General features: G+C 39.8%; 1 long non-coding RNA gene across 1 annotated transcript in view; it reads right to left on the reverse strand.

Annotated features, from left to right (window-relative positions):
- Positions 1 to 534: 534 nt before the first annotated feature.
- Positions 535 to 16,112, reverse strand: part of LOC310852594 — a 59,427-nt gene continuing 43,849 nt past the window's right edge. Inside the window, exon 2 of the long non-coding RNA XR_014568301.1 lies at positions 535 to 727. This is a non-coding gene — a long non-coding RNA (uncharacterized lncRNA). The remainder of the gene's footprint in view (positions 728 to 16,112) is intronic.

Here is a 16,112-nt window from a genome sequence, read left to right on the forward strand (position 1 = left end):
ATTCTGCCTTCTTCCCTCCTTCCCTTGGTCGGCTGGACAGGCACACTCTTCAGCCCTTGGGCCACCACTGCAGTAGTTTCAGGGGTGAAGTCCCCTGTGGAGGTTGCTTTTCCCTGCCACGGGAGAGCACCACATCCACTGGCTCACCTGTCTGCATGTTTGTAGGAAGCGAGGGAAGCAGGCAGGCAGGTGGGGGGATAAAAAATATTGAGGGGGCTGTGCCCCCAGAGGAAAAGTATTGGGAGGGCAAATGGACTCTGCCCCCTAGAATTGGGGCCTATGATGTTTACACAGTGTCTCTGGCCCTGAGGTGGCATAGTCTGAAAACTGAAAAAGACAGAATTGCATAACCCTGAAGCTTAATCTATTATGGCCTGCTAGATATTTGGCAACACTCCTATTTTTTGCAGTCCCAGATAGGAAGTAAAAACTAGTAGCTTTATTGAGTCCCATGATATTATGGATGGTAACTAGGCTATGTTCAACTTGTAGACCAAAAGTCTTGTAGGCCGAGCTGATATGAGGAAACACAGAGAACTTCAAGGAATATATTTGGATTGATCACATACAAGAGATCAAGAGTGCTGAGAACAGTCCTGCATCCAAAATAATTCTCTAAAATATTCAGTACCATTAGACATCAAACCTCAAACCATTTCCTCACACAGAAAGGAGAACTTTTAAGCTTCACCTTGAATTTCCAGTCCTCCTTGAATTCAGATAAGACCTGCAAGGAAAATGGAGAATGACAATGAATGTTCTTTGAACCAGTCATTTATCTTGGTTTAATAGGCACTAAATGTGTCCTTTCTGTCTCCAAATATCAAGCATTTGAGCTTTTCATTTGAAAGTGATATTTGTGCCCACAGCATATCTTAGGGCAGTTGAAGCAACATTATGAACATTTCCAGGAGGAAAAAGTCCTACCTAGCTATATTCTAAAGCTGTTCTGTTTTCTACAAAGAGAGTAGCATTCTAAAAACCCATTTATATTCTGTAATATTTTTAAGCACAGATGCTCTTATATGCTGCAGAATTCTGTCAATTTTCATAAAAAGGCTTCAGTTCTGATGCTTACCTAGGTCAACATTTTATTATTAAAATTGGATTTTCCTTTCAAATTGTTGCATTCTTAATGCCAGCATCTATTTATATATCTTAAAGAATAACACAAGTCACCTGTTCAATATACTGTTCAGATATGGTTCAGCTCATAGCTCCTGTTTCCAGTTTCTGCATTGATGACATGCAGATGGTACCTCAGTATTTGAAATGCTGTTTCTCTTTGTAGGAAAATCAGTTTCTACCAGCAACACTGACTGAGGCCTGTAGAGGCTTCTCTCCACACTGTACTTTGTTTTGATAAACCCTAATCTTCTCACTGGAGAGCAACTGGACATCTCTGCTCAGGAGCCAATCAATGCAGCTTATTAATCAATTTGAGTCATTTGCTGTGAAACAGCTTCTTTCTCCCTAGTGTGATGTGCTTAGTTCACAACACCCCCAGATCCCCTCAGCTAGTCCACAGAGTGAGGCAGCTGAATCCTGATGCGAAGGTAGAAAAGCATGCCCAAGTCATAGTAAATTATATCCTAATGCCTCTGTAATGAATCCCAAATTTGCAAAAACACAAACCACCTACTGTTTGCGAGCTCTGTAGTGATTGAATTGGCTAGCTGGGGATGCATCTCATTTGAAGAATGCTTTGAATAATGTGGCCTTGATTTTATGAAGCCTTCTTGAGAGAAATGGCATAAGAGAATGCAATTAATCAAGAGCAAGATTTTAAGACTTGATGGATTGAGTGGTTGCAGTTTTAAATGTAAAAGGAAGGCTCATTTTCAAGATGTTGCTAATTGTAAATCACACCCTGAGATGTTTTGTTGGAAATGCAACTGCAGTTGAAAATCATTGTTGTTTTCAATTTGGTACTTGTATTTCAATATAAAAACACTATATATTGTTTTGATGGTTTCTCACAATGCTCTTGATTTTTAAAATTTGAATGCCCCATAAATGACCACCAGCAAAGCTAAAATCAGATATCCTTAATGTCTATCACAATTACTTGCATAAAGAAGTGGTTATACAGTGGCTAACCTAAGTAGCTGCTAAGAATTATTGCTACTCCAAAAACATTATTTTCCATGTAGCTTTTGTTACAAATTCAGTTGAAGTTAATGAGTTTTGACTAGTGTTATGCTGGGCACAATCTATTGTGTTTGCGCAGACCTAACTTAAATTGGCTATGCCAAAGAAAAGAGGCCTTACTCTGTAAGGAGACTGTAAGAAGAAAATCCACAGTAGGGATGACTGAATTGGTCCATTTCAGTTTATTTTTATTAGGGGTGCTTCTAGGCTTGAGGGGGATGAGATGACAGACTATTGTACTCTTTTCTTGTTTCCCACTATCATTGACTTCTTCTTTTTTTTACCTTTGTGTTGTTGTAATTTACAGTGGCCAAACTATTCCCTCTCTCCCTCGATGGCTGGCTAGTTGGGTGGCAGGTAGGGAAGCTAGAACATGTGAACAAAGCTTCTGGCTGGTGTGCACTACAAAGCAAATTGCTCTGCCAGCCAGCTCCTCTGAGGTTCCAGCTGCTAATCATACACATTTTACGAATACAGTGGTATGCCTGGTTGCGAACGGGATCCGTTCTGGAAGCCCGTTCACAACATGAAAAGAGTGCAACCCGAAGCAATGCATCTGTGCACACGCAGGTTGCGATTCGCCGCTTCTGTGCATGCACGTGATGTCATTTTGCACTTCTGCGCCTGCGCGAGTGGCGAAACCTGGAAGTAACAATTTCCGGTACTTCCAGCTCGCCGTGGGCCATAACTTGAAAGAACGTAACATGAAGTGGACGTTACATGAGGTATGACTGTAGCTAACCTTAGTGCAAAAATGGCAGTGAGGTCTGCCAGTGAGACACTAGTTTTGGTATTGTGGGACCAATGATAGTGCCAGAGTAGCAGGGGGCAACTAAAGCCCCCCCTTAACCCCCCCGTCCCTGCTCTCAATGCCCCTGTGACCCAAATGGCAGTGTCTAATTGGTGTAGTATCACTGCCGCTAAGAGCATAATAATGTAAACAAGAGTCTGCTAGACCAGGCCAGTCACCTATGTTGTACAGTGGTACCCCGGGTTACATACGCTTCAGGTTACATACGCTTCAGGTTACAGACTCCACTAACCCAGAAATAGTGCTTCAGGTTAAGAACTTTGCTTCAGGATAAGAACAGAAATTGTGCTCCGGCGGCGCGGCAGCAGCAACAGCAGGAGGCCCCATTAGCTAAAGTGGTGCTTCAGGTTAAGAACAATTTCAGGTTAAGAACGGGCCTCCAGAACGAATTAAGTACTTAACCTGAGGTACCACTGTATAGGTTCTCACAGTGGCCAACCAAATGCCTGTGGGGAACTCTCAAGCAGGATTCAAGCAACAGAGCTCTTCCCTCCTGTGGTTTCCAGCAACTGGTTTCCAGCAACTTCTTCATCTTTCCATTTTTGGGCAAGTAACATTCTTGCTGCTGTAGTTGCAAGTTTGTTGTTTAGCATTTTGGGGCAAAGTTTTTTAATTTCCCCAGACTTTTTTTTTTTACCAATTTCTGCCAAGACACTGTATTCTGGATATGTTCAGGAAATGTATGGCAGATGTACAGCAACCCTATTCTCTGTTTACTGTTTTTACAACCTTATGTTCAATCTGCCTCATTTCTGCATTAGTTCATGATCACCCTTCCCCCCCCAAAAGTCCACACAAAATGTTGTTCTTGTTTTAATGCATATTTCTTCTAATATGCATATTTTTGCAAGCAATTTTCCTTAGCATAATCCCATTTTTTGTACAGTTTTTACTAATATACACATTTTTGTGTGCATGAATATATAAGCTTGGTTGTTTGTTTGGAGAACTTCACCACAAAAATTACAAAAGTGCAAATTTATAAGGACAACTGGGTTTTGGTTCATAATAGTGGTTTAGGCAATGCAACAGAAGTGTGAATGGAATAAATTTATCTCCCATCCCTAATTCACAGAAAATATTCACTCTTCTGTGTTTTCCATTGGTTCCAATGGCTGGCAAACTACCGAACTCAAAATGTCAGACACATAAGAAGGCAAATGAGCAAAGCTCTTTCGTTCCAAAAAGCAATAAAATGGGACTTAGAAAGACCTCACTATTTTTTCTGTTTCCCCAGGAGAGGATTTTGCCTCAAGTTTTCATTTGCCATAGGACAGGCTCCTCAGAAACCAGGAGGACAAGATGTATGTTGATCAAGGCAGGGCAAATTAACCTCTTAATAGGTTCTATAGACCTAGTATCCTTAATAGACTCCATTCTGGCCAATGCGAAAACATAGGAACAAAGGTCACTGTCTCACTCTAAATCAGACTACTGGTCCGTCTAGCTCAGTATTGTCTACACTGACTAAGAATGGCTCTCCAGGATTTCAGTAAGGGTTTTCTCCCAACTTTGCCTGGAGATGATGGGGACTAAACCTGGGACATTAGCAGTTCTATTACTGAGCTACGATCTTTTTCCTAAACTGATTTTCTATAGAAAAATATGTAGGTTGAGGAAGAGGATAGTGGTTGGTTGGTTGGTTTAAAGATACAGGGAAATTATATTTCATACCACATCAGTTTGCTTTCAGCCTTCGTTCTGTTGTGAAACAGCACCTTCTGCAAGCCCAATTCAAGCAATCTTATTCAAAGCCATATAGACAGATTCTAACCTCTCAGTTGACAGGTCCACAAAATCCTAAGCACCAATTTTTTCAAGTCCTACAGGTTAAATTTTACAATATAGCCATTGATTTCTTTATTGAATGCCCTTGCAGCATCATTTTTCAAACAATGATATTCTTAAATGGAGCATGTGCTACTTTTGATTTTAGTTTGGGATCTCAAAATGTGTTAAAACTGTCAGATTTTCTTTTTGCTAAATGGCAGGAAGAAAATGAGACCAGAAACCCCACAGCACAGAAGTCTCAGTTATAGATCACTTTCTTCCATACCTTTAATTTGCTTTATATCAAATTCTGATTTCCCATAGAGAAACGTAAGTGCCAATGTACTCATTAGAACAAAAATGCTGTCTTATTTTGGGGTGTCCTTTTAAAAATGTGCAATCCATCTTTTACAAGTCGCTGATGGAGCACCAGGCTCAGTCCTCATGAAATCAGCAAAGTTTTGCCTTCAAAGTAGGCCTGTAAAGAATGATGTCCTTACTTTGAAGAAAGCATATAAAGAAATTTCTCACAGGTGTGTGTCTGTAACTACTGTAGAGTTCAACTTTGAGGTTTTAATCTGTGTCTACTGATGGCAATCTATAGATACTCCAGAACATTTATGCTTTTGTACCTTTCACATGTTGCAATCTCTGCACCAGACCTAGAACATGGTGCCAATAATCTCTTCAGAACAAGACAATGGTAGAGGTTTTGGGGAAATGACAGTCACAGATAATACACTTGCTCATATTTGAAAACTGCAGGCATTAGAAGCTATATATTGGTCGTATTTTTCAAACGATCAAGGTCTTCAGCTCCTGTTGACATTAGCAGAGTTTCTTGGTGTTCATTGCTTTTGAAACTGAAGCCATCACAGTTAGCAAATGTATATATTTAGCTCCTGTGATGCTTCTGTAGTTGAGAAAAGTTAGAAGTGATTGAAAATAGTTTTTATAAAACTAATCTTAACAATGGCACCAGATGTGGATGGGGCGTTTTTTGGAAGTGGGAGAATGAGAGATATCAATTCTTTATTCTATTAAAGGTTTCTAAGAATGACACTTGATATTATCAGAGAGTTTAGTGCCAAGTAGGATAATTAGGTGAGTTGTAGAAGATCAGGTGATAGAGAGATGATTTCATTTTGTATTAAATGCCATTATAATTTCCATGCACTAAAATCTCTGATGTCCCTTTCGAGGGATCTGGTGTATTAATGCAGAAAGGAGAAATGTGCTCAAAGACCAGTTAATGCATAGTTGAATGACACAAAATGATATCCAGTTATCCCTGCCTCAGGGATAAAAACTATGATGTGGTTGTGTAATTTATATCCTTAAACTACAAATCTCTGAAGTGGGCAGGGCAATGCAAATCAATCTATGGAATCTATGTTTGAATTTCTGTATATCTCAAACACTGTCTAGGAAACAGTTTACAATAAGTAAACATTCAGTCAATATTTGTTATTAATCAGCACCATTCTGGAAGCTATATTTACTTTTTAAACGTACATCTGAATCTGTATCAACTCCTGTTAACTTTTTTCTATCAATCATGCTCCATAATCTTATTTTCATAGTCTGACATTTTTACTCATCAGTAAACCCAGCGGTATTCAGTAGGATTTTATTGGCTGTGCTAGCATATGGGACAAGTCAGGTGAACACCATTAAAAGATGCCACACCACTCAGGAGACATAAAAGGGTAAATGAACAAATTAACATTTAAAGAAGAGATAGTCCACATTGTAGTGGTAGCTAATGAACACTTGTCTAAAGCAATATTTGCTGCTGTAAATTAGTTGTCTTATGCACACTGTTGACTAAATCAGGAAATAAAGTTCTGTTCTTAAACATGTGCAAGTCTTACATGATAATATACAATCCTATGCAAATTTTCTCCGAAGTAAGTGCCATTTCTTCAGTGGAACACATATTGATATAGACAAGTGTAAGAGGTTTCTTTTCTTTTATATGGTACAATTATTCATGGAAAATATTGTTTCTCGATCCATTTTACCAAAACAGTTTTACACAAATTTGACGTCTTCTTGCCTTTCCTAAAGACCCAAAGTTGACAGAATCTGAACGCAGTCATCTGCACACTTATCTGTGAATAAGGATCAGTTGAATAAGATGAGCCTTACAACGCAGTAAACATACATAGGATAGCTGTGATCCTTAGCACAATTTCTAGGGATTAAGCCCCACTGAACACAGGAGAACTTTTGTTGTCGTTTAATCATTTAGTTGTGTCTGACTTTTCATGATGCCATGGACCAGAGCACGCCAGGCACTCCTGTCCTTCACCTTCTCCCACAGCTTGGACAAACTCATGCTGGTAGCCTCGAGAACACTGTCCAACCATCTCGTCCTCTGTCGTCCCCTTCTCCTTGTGCCCTCAATCTTTCCCAACATCAGGGTCTTTTCCAGGGAGTCTTCTCTTCTCATGAGCCTCAGCTTCAGGATCTGTCCTTCCAGTGAGCACTCAGGGCTGATTTCCTTAAGAATGGATAGGTTTCCTTAAGAATGGATAGTCCATGGGACTCTCAATAGTCTCCTCCAGCACAATAATTCAAAAGCATCAATTCTTTGGTGATCAGCCTTCTTTATGGTCCAACTCTCACTTACTTATGGGTAAATAATTATAGGATTTGTCTGAAAATGACATAAAACTAGAGTTAGATGAAATAAAATAAAAAATATGTATGTGATCCATATCCTACTCTTGAAGGCTTTAGAACCACAAGCCATCAAAAATCAATGGGGGGTTTAAAACTCCCATGGTCCTCCTGTTACTAGTGATCTCCCACCCATCATCACTTACCTCCATCACCCCGTCTTGACTCAAAGTTAATTTTCATTTTATTTTGCTCAGGAAGGAATTAGGTACTTGGTAGGGGAGAGGCTTCAGCCAATTTGATGGGTATTTTCTTTCCCCCACTTCCTTAAAAAAAACCAACCACTCCCCCTCCAGCCCCCTCCCCCACCAAAAAAATAAACAAGAGAGGGAGAAAAGGTTTTTTAATGTGTGGTCAGGGGAGTTTTAATATTGCTGGCTGAGAGTGATTAATTTTCATTACTTGATTGTCCTCTGGATGTACACACTACTTTTTATAGGTCCTACTTTCTTTCCAAGATAGACAGAGGAAGGGAATCAGGTTCTCTTCACAAATCCAGCTTCAAATAATTACAAAATCTTCCACCACTGTGGATTTCCAAATCGGCATGTTGCGTGCATTGCTGTATAATGATTTTCTTACTGGAATTTCTTTCACAGCATGGCTTCTAACCCATAAGTGGCATACTAGTGCTTCTTCATCCTTTTCTTTTCATTTTTTTCTGATGAAAATGGTTGTCATCTCAGTGTCCACAGGTTGAAAGGCTTTCACATTTTTCCTATAACCCCAGTCAGCAGTTTTATATTGCAAAAGGGGGTGGGGGGAATTGGCATAGACTTCATATTTCTAGGTCTGCTACTGTGTACCTAGTAGCCAGTTTGAGAAGCATGCTGAGTTTCTATTGCTCTTCCCATGTCTTTTACCATTAGTGTCTTAGAAAAATTTCTCCAGCACAAGAAGCTGTAATTGCAGCTACTTGGTGACCACCTGAGAAAATTACCTTTACCATTAAAAGTGAATGGATGAAAAAGGCTCGGTTCATCCTTCCTCTACAAAAACATATCTCAAGCAGAGCACAAGCATCAAGGTGATCTGGGGAACTGAATGGGGTTTCACAGGGCACTTAGATATCTTTGTGCGTGTCAATATTTTTCTGGAACAATATTCATTGAGAAAAGATAAATTTGTATCCAACTAAATTAAGAATATAAGGGTTGTATCCAACTAAATTAAGAACATAAATCGGACCTGCTGGGTCAGGTCAATGGCCCATTTTGTCCAGCATCACAGTCTCACAGTTGCCAACTAGGTGCCTATGGAAAGCCCCAAAGCAAGACCTGACTGCAACAGAAATCTCCCTACCAGTAATTCCCAATAATTGGTATTCAGAACCATACTGCCTCTGAAGTTATACTCGGCCCCAATGAAATCAATTTACTTGTTAGTCATGAATTTCAATGGGTCTGCTCTGTGTATGGCTAACACTGGATACAATCCCCAAAATGAAAAATGCTACTTAAGTAAGAGACAGGCAGCCTAAGTATGTTCTAGAGATTTATGTCCCCAGATTTGCAGTGTCCCTGGCTGTAGTGAAATTATTGGAGGGCATGTCTGCATAGAGGGAGCTTGGCCACACAACTATTCTCAAAGCTCTTCATAGCTCAGAGCACAGTCTAATCTGAATAGCAGCCATACATACATTTTGAGTTCCCATCAACTGATTGCTGCTCTGAGTCATGTGAAAAGGGAAACACTATACCATGTCTTGTGATATTACAAGATATTGTATGGGCCTCCAGATGTTTCAGTCCAGCCATGGTTAAAATAGTTGTGGCATCCAAGTATGGTAGGAAAATGTTTCACAAGGATTGTAACCATTATTGTATCTGGCCTCCCTAAAGACTTCTCCACTCTGGAGATAATCCAGTATTTGTTACCTAGCCATACAGCAGAATTCCATTCCCCTGGTGACAGTACTGACAATAAGCCCCAGGCAAAAAGACCATATGCTCAACAAAGGAGTGGGGGAAAGGAACAGAGCCTTGATATACCAGAGTGTAGAAACCCTCCTCCAGAGATTTAATTCAAATTGCTGCAAACTTGTGCAACCTCTGTTGCAGCATCTGCTTTCACAAGTTTCACTTCTCTGCTAGAATAATAGTTTACATCTACTAAAATGAGCAGGTGCTATCTGCATCTCTCACTTTTGTTTTGACACAGAGACATGCCAGGTTGAACAGACCCCCGTCACTCCTTGAATGGATGGACACACCATCTTCAGTTGAGCTGAAGGCACATGAGAGCAGCAGGGAAATGAATATGCCAAAGAGAGCTGGGACAAGAACCCAGCCCTGTTCCACACCTTTATAGTGAAGGTTTTAGAGGATGAGCTGACCTACTGGATGGTGCCACACATGTTCTTATGGTAGGGCACAATAATATTGTGAAGTTTAGGTGGGCACCCTGTCTTGTTGAGAAGTGAAGAGTCCTTTATGGCTGATGAGGTCAAAGTACTTCATCAGGTCTATGAAGGCGATGTAAAAAGCACAGCTCTGCTGTTGGCATTTCTCCTGCAGCTGACGCAGCAAGAAAATCATGTAGACTGTTGACCTCTGAGATCTAAAGCTGCATTGTGACTCAGGATAGATCCTGTCAGTGAGCAACTGTAATCTCTTGAAAAATACATGGGCAAAGGCTTTACCCACTCAGCAGGGAGATTCCATAGTAGTTGTTACAATCATGGCAGTTACCTTTGTTCTTGCAGAGGGTCACAATGCTGGAGTTGTGCATGTCTTGTGGCAGAGATCCTTCTTCCCAACATGACAAGAGTAGGCCATGGAGGCATGCCATGAGAAAGGAATTGAAGCCAGCTTTCATGTTTTCAGGGGTGCAGTTTTTCTGACTGTTCGTCCAAAGGCTTTCTTCATGCCTTTGTACATTTTGTGAGTATTGCCAGCATCAGCAGCGAGTTGAGTGTTCTCACACAGCTTTAGCCAGTAGTCATTGGCACATCATCTGGCAACCCACTGGGCATCACTCCTTGCCTTTCTCAGTGTAGCAAATGTATTTTTGCAGGATGCATGCTTGTAGTTCACAAGAGCCTTGCACTTTGCATCAATGTTCTTTTTCCCAGCCTCAAACCAGTCAGGGATCTGCTGCTCTTTTTGGCCAAAGGTGGACATAGCTGTGTTGTAGATTCCCTCCTTTTTGAGGTTCAACCTTACGGTGATGCTATATCTGGAGCAGTTCAGTTTGGCAGAATCAGAGGAGCATTAACAGAGTTCAAATATGACAGTTGTCACAATGTTGATTCACGTCTGTACTTTCTGCTATTTGCTATGCACCCTCTCTGACTGGAGATGGCTCTTGCCACCAGGGAGTGATCTGTGTTGCAGTTGGCACTGTGGTAGGTCCATGTGACACAAATACAGTTAAGTGCTGATTGCCTGGTGACAATCAAATCCAGCTAGTGCCAGTGGTCTGACCTTGGATGTCTCCAGGACACTGGGAGTTTTGTCTTAGTAGAAAATAACATGTTCATAATGCAAGCACAGCTCAAGCAGTCTTAGTTCCTTCTAGGTATTAATGAATATAGTTTTTGCCTATAAGGACATCTGGCAGCTAAGCTTGTGTTTTCTTTGCTTCTCTGTAGAAATACTTTTGTGCGACCAGGCGGTGACAGCCCCAGCCCCCAGGGATCATAAGGAAGGAATAAAGACTCTGACAACGTATATGGAATTAAAATTAGGCCACAACTTTATTAAACTTCCAAATGTAGGAAGCTGTTTCTCCTCAACATCAGCACTTGCTAAATGTAGCTTCAAAGTGACATTAATCTATCTACTGGTATTTATCAATGACATCAGAACAGCACACTCGTGCTTCCTGAAAATCTTGACTGTTCTATTGAAATCAAACCCAACTGCATGTTTCACCACACTTTATCTTGCGTAAATAAAATGTTGCTTTATGACAGTCATTATGCCTAAGCAATAAATCTGATTGTGCTTATCTTGCCATACAAGATCTGACATGGACATTCTAGATGGATGATGTTCACATTGGAATGCTACAAAACAAAAATGGAGTGAAGGAGGAGCAAACACTTTAAGGGGGGGTTGTATTGAGAATACAGGCTGGCATCTCAAAGGAAAAAGAGTGCATTATGTGCTATTAATAAGTAGAAAGTTACCAGGTGATTTGTATATCTTTCTTATGATTAAAATATCAAGAATTCACCAAATATCTGTTCTACTTATTCTAAGAGTTCTAGAAGTTGGTCATTTTCGATCAGTGCTAGAGAGTGCTGGCAATATCCTTCTCTCTGATTACAAATTAGACTTACAATGGAGCTCTTTCTCCATGCCACCTTCCCATTCTGGTGTTTGCTTCATCCCTTCCCAACTTTATGGTAAGCTTAAAGATATTACTTTCATTTTCAACAGACACTTACTTCCACTTTATTTTTTAAAAGTCTGGTCTGTCAAGGTGCCGTGAAACAGTTCAGGGGCCCTTTCTTGAACTTGTGCAGATTCCAATTTGCTTCTGATAAAATATCTGCAAAGTATCTTGCTTTGGCTCAGGATGCAGAATTCATCCAAATCCAATTTGTACCTCTAGTATAGTCACTAGTTGGGGGTAAACTGTATTATCTGATTATTGTAGGAGTGGAACAGGTCTATTCCTGACTCCCATTTATCTTGAGTCTGTATAGGATTGTGAGGAAACATGTATTGCTGACTCTTCCACTTTGTTTTTCAGTCCTACTGGGTAAAACTGGTTTTCTTCCCATCCTTTTAGATGCAATGTCCTCTCTAATCTTTTTATGTAGTAGTGCATGAATTTGTTGGTCTTAAAGGTGCCATAGGATTCTGTTGATGTTTTGGCTACAAAAGCACACTTTAACCTTCGGGAATTAATATATTCAGAGAATATGTTGCACAAAACTACTTAACAGGGTACCTTATTTTTCCTTAGGGAGTGTATTTTCATACTCTGGGTTTAGTACCAAAGCACCAGACATACCACATGAGAAGTGCTTGGGTGTATCGCTGTGTGATGGATGGGTGTATCCTTAATAGTGTGTCAACAGGATAGGCAGAAATATTGAAGAATGATCAGTGCAGCAATTTTGAGTCAAAGGAGAAAATATATGCTATAAAACATACACTTTTAAAAAGAGTTTTCAAATAACCAGCAATATTCAGGAATGGAGTTGCAAATCTTTCCCTCCTAATGTGCATAACATGCCGGATGAGGTCCTCAGCTGCAGTAAATGGGCATGAAGGTATGGCCATTTACACCAGATGCCCATAATAAAATTGCACTGTCAAAGAATTTAGCATCATAGAATTATTCCACCAGAATAATAAAACAAACCATCATAGATACCACTTCCCCTCCAGTTAGAATCTGCACTGGCTTCATTGAAAATTCTCTCTTTATATTAGTGATAGAGAACCGTATTGTTAAATACAGTCTCATGGCAGCTAACATGAAGGAGGTTTCATTCCTTGGATGACAACAAACTGGAAACTCCCACATACTTCAAGGATTTCACCAAGTTCTTTACTAACATTTTCAAAAGGGTGCGGCTGTGAGAAATGTTCACAGCATTATGGTTTCAGCTATTAGTAGCTGCTGGTGGTTATCCAAACATTTCACATGCATTAAGATAAAATTAACACCCGCAGCTCTTCCAGCCAACACCCAACTAACTACAACAAATGAAGTCTAGCCACTAATTCCTTCCATACATAATGTTAATATCTTTGCTGTAGAACCTTTACATTTTAATAAGCCTAATGTGACTCTGATCCAAGTTTCTTCTGGCAAATCCTGCAGACTACAACTGTAAAGTAATTACAGCTGATTATTTAACAGGACAAATAATATTTAATATTTGTTGAGTTTCAACAGGATGCTAGGCACTTTAAAGAACACAGATGTCAAACCAGAGCCTTTACAATGTATATTAGGTGGAGAAGAGGAACATAAGAGGCTGGCTTATAGTGGATCAAATTATTTGTCAGTTTAGCCTAGTATAATATACTCTGATTGGCAGCAGTTTCCCAGGAATGCCAGCAATTTTTCCCTGAACCTTTTAAATTAGGCTCCAGGAGGGAACATAGGATCTTCTGTATGCAAAGCACACACAATACTGGTAAGCTATGGTCACTCTCAGCAGCAGTCAGGGGTTGACAATAAGGATGGAATAGAAAGGAAACAAATGGTAGTGGATATGTAGTGGTAATGGTAAAGTGTTGCCAGAGAGGAAATAGCCTCTTTCTCCCTTTTATTGAAAAGAAATTTACAAGACATGAGCATGGCTGGAACAATGCAGATGAGGAGCCAACATCAATCACAAGGAGCAGTATTGTAAAAAGGGTTATAAGACACCCTGATTCCCACTTAGCACAGTTTTAACTATGCCCCAACATCTTGTCCCTAAGAAGCTCCATTGTGACTAGGGAATATAAACTAAATGATGTCTTAGAGAACCAGGACAAAGACCAACCTTTAACTTCAGGAGTGGTTCTTGCCAATTATGCAAGGAAGCTCAATAACCCCAGAATATGCAGATGCCTGGTTTCTAGTTCAGTCAAATTGTCCAAGTTGTGCCCACTATTCGGACATTTCAAAAGCCCAGATTGAGGACATCTGAAACACTGATATCCCCAACAGCAAACATATTTATAAGTACTTAGCCACTAGCAGCTATCAAGGTTAGGAACTTCCACCCAATAAACTGCATTTAGTTTTTACTCCAGGCTCCAGCATTTTCTTTGACTTCTAACTCCCCCTCATGTAATCTGCCTCATGGTGCACAGGGACCCTTAGCTAAAGACTCAGACATGTCAGTTGCATACACATGTACATTTGTGTGCAAGTGTAGATGGGGATGCACAGTAAAAGCAGTATCTATTCTAGCTTCCTTAAGAACTAACAAAACATTCAAAACTCAAAATCCACCAGAATGAGAGATTGGATTTGGTGAACCTTGGCCTTTTCCGGCTCAGTCGGTGCTCACAAATTGTAAATTCTTCACCCTGGCTGAACCAGTGGAATTTAAGGTAATGCCAGTCCCCCCCCCCCAGGGGTGTTTTAAATGTGTGGCATGGTCATGCTGGTGCTGGGACAGAGCAAAGAGAGACTTATACATATTCCAAACCCTTTCAGCTCTATCATGTGACCTACTGACCTGACGGAACTTAAGCTGGCAAAAAGGTGGTGTAAGGAAAATTCCTCTCATTACAAGCTGGACCTACATGTCATGAAAGAGCTCCCCCTCCACTTCACGATTCTTGTGTTTTACTTAAGTTAGATACATAAGATTCAATTTTGCAAGATTCAATTTTGCAAGATTCAATTTCTCTCCCTGCTGACATTTTCCTTAAATGGAAAAAAATATATTTTACCCTTAGATGGAGTGAGTGGGAGTGGGACACCACAAATACAAAACTGGATAATTTTCATATCATCTTAGCATAATACTATGAGTCATGCCACATATTCTGCTATCAGTCATCAAATGTACAAAAATCAAGTGGAGGAAAATGAAGTGATATAAGTGCAATACAGTCAGGTTTTGTATCCACAGCAATGACCAGAGGAGGAATGATCACTGGGAAGAGCGCAGAGAGAAGAAATGTCATGCACCCAATATAGCAAAACCAGGTGACTTCATGTGCTCCATCTGCAATAAAACATGTCTCTCCTGTATCAGTCTCTACAGCCACAGCAGGTGCTGTAACTCTCCAACAGAGAGAAGAAGAATGTGTCTTGGGGGACTTTACCCCCCAAGGCACATGCTTCCATTGTCTCCAGAAATAGATGGATTCTAACAACAACAAAAACCACCAGTGTGTTGTTGTAGCTGTCTTCAGCAACAGAACTGTCATTCGAAAAGAGGACCTGATGATACAAAGTAGTTATATACTTCCTATTTTGGTCAATAGAATGAAAATTGAGCAAATTTGTTTAGTAAACTTACCTAATTATTTGTAGTTCCTTAGCAACAAAGCTTTCTTTCTTTTTTGAACAAGTCCATTTCAAATTGTCAAATGTAGTTTAATCCATTTTACTCTATTATTATTTTTAAATAGCATTGCACCCTAGCATTGTACCTTCCTTATCATATATTACTGTGCTATAAACTGAGCTCATGACTCTTCCTCACCCATGCCCCTGTTTTCCCATAATTCAGTCACTTTCTCTAAACATTATCCATCCCCTTCCCTGATGATTTGTTAACTTAATTTACCAAAATGAAATTCGTAATCAAAAAGACTTCTGAAATAGCAAGAACTCCATCTGTTCTAATGGAGTGTGTGTAATAAAAATGTATGGCGCTGAACACCTCTACCATTTTTTTAAAAGGTCATTTTTTAAAATATTGCAGTAAACATTAGACCAATTAACACTGGTACTGAAATAGTTTCAGGCCTTATGTTCTTGCACTTGCAGATTTATGAGGAGAGATGCTGCTGTTTATAAATTGCATGTATACTTAATTGTATAGAATTCTGCTTCCTCATCAGGTTATGTAAGAATACTCAGGCATCGTTCAGCCTTTATATTTTTAATTTAGGCCATGAGAGGTCTCATTTTGTAACACGTTATTACTTATTTCTCTCAACAGAATTATCTTGTTTAACTGGAAACAAAACAATCTTTCCATTTTGCAGAACTTCAATGAGACTTTTTAAATGTTGCAACAGGCATTGTCTATATGATGATCACTTCCAAGTATCCA

The sequence above is a fragment of the Podarcis gaigeae genome (genome assembly GCF_964106915.1).
Source record: "Podarcis gaigeae genome assembly, chromosome: 9".
NCBI lineage: Eukaryota > Metazoa > Chordata > Lepidosauria > Squamata > Lacertidae > Podarcis > Podarcis gaigeae.